Raw genomic sequence first — 1,423 nt, 5'->3', positions numbered from 1 at the left:
CTTCTCCGAGTTTATTTTTACGGTTTTTGTTTCTTGCACTTTCTTATTCTTCTTCTTCTTCTTTCCAGAGGTTTCACAAACTTTATTACCTATTACTTGCTCATACTCAACTCCTTTTCTTAGAAACGGGATGGGTGGTCTGTATGGTGTCACCACTGGCTTTACATACTCGGGTGGTGGTGGTGTTGTAACTTCTTCATTGTTACTCACATCAAAACCTTCCCATCTTCTGATGCTGGTTTTTCAGAATTCGTTGAAACCATATTAACATTCTCATTCCGAGGATTTACTTCAGTATTACTTGGTAGCTTTCCTTATTCCCTCTCACTCATCATGCTAGCAAGAGTACCTACGTGTTTTTCTAGGTTTAAAATGGAAACTTGTTGAGTTCTTAATGACTGATCAAACCTCTCATTTGTTTGGGTTTGAGATGTAATAAATTGTGTTTGAGATTCCATTAGCTTTGCCATCATTTCTTCCAGATTTGGTTTTTTCTATTCGGTTTATTGTGGTGGTTTATACAAGCTAGGTCTTTGTTGATTGAAACTGTTGTTTTAAGTTGGTTGGTTATTCGGACCTAGTTGGTTGTACGAGTTATTGTTGGGTCCATTTGGATTGTAAAGAATGTTTTGATTTCGATTGAAGTTTGGCCTTGGCGGTTGATAATTATTTTGATAATTATTTCCCGGCCTTTGGTTCATGTAGGAAACATTCTCTCGTTGTTCCATCGTTTGTTCGATGTGACAATCTTTCGTTAAGTGTGGTCCACCGCATTACTCACAACTGATTCGTATTGCGTGAATATCTTTATTCATCTTTTCCATTCGTCTCTCGAAAGCATCTATTTTTGCGGAAACGGAATCAAAGTCATGGCTAGAATCTGCTCTAGCCGCTTTAGATGATTGAAAAATATCTTTTTCTTGATGCCACTCATGTGAGTGGGAGGCTGTGTTATCAATACTTTTGTAAGCTTCGGTTGCGGTTTTCTTCATAATAGAACCACCAGCTGCTATGTCGATGTCTTTTCATGTAGCAATGTCGATACCTTGGTAGAATATTTGTACTATTTGATAAGTATCTAAACCGTGATGAGGACATCCTCTCAACAACTTTCCAAATCTTGTCCACGCTTCATATAGAGTTTCATTTGGCTTTTGTGTGAACGTAGCAATTTCTCCTTGAAGTCTCACGGCTTTAGATGCCGGAAAGAATTGTTTAAGAAATTTTTCAACTAAGACATCCCATTTGTCAATCGCCCCGTCAGGTAACGATTCTAACCAATCTTTGGCTTCTCCCTTTAAAGTCCAGGGAAATAACATGAGATAGATCTGTTCATCCTCAACTTCTCTGATTTTGAATAGAGTACAGATCCTATTAAAGGTTCGAAGATGTTCTTTTGGATCTTCTTTTGGCGTACCACTAT

At 37.9% G+C, this 1,423-nt stretch overlaps 1 non-coding gene across 1 annotated transcript; it reads left to right on the top strand.

The window, feature by feature from the left end:
- The first annotated feature begins 1,080 nt into the window (after positions 1-1,080).
- LOC139886781 (small nucleolar RNA R71) lies at positions 1,081-1,187 on the top strand. Its single transcript, XR_011772647.1, has one exon. It is a non-coding gene; the product is annotated as a small nucleolar RNA R71 (small nucleolar RNA).
- The last annotated feature ends 236 nt before the right edge of the window (positions 1,188-1,423 follow it).

Source organism: Rutidosis leptorrhynchoides, chromosome 1 (assembly GCF_046630445.1).
Source record: "Rutidosis leptorrhynchoides isolate AG116_Rl617_1_P2 chromosome 1, CSIRO_AGI_Rlap_v1, whole genome shotgun sequence".
Taxonomy (NCBI): Eukaryota; Viridiplantae; Streptophyta; class Magnoliopsida; order Asterales; family Asteraceae; genus Rutidosis; species Rutidosis leptorrhynchoides.
Note: the sequence above shows the minus strand (reverse complement) of the source record. Positions and strands in the feature narration are given on the sequence as shown.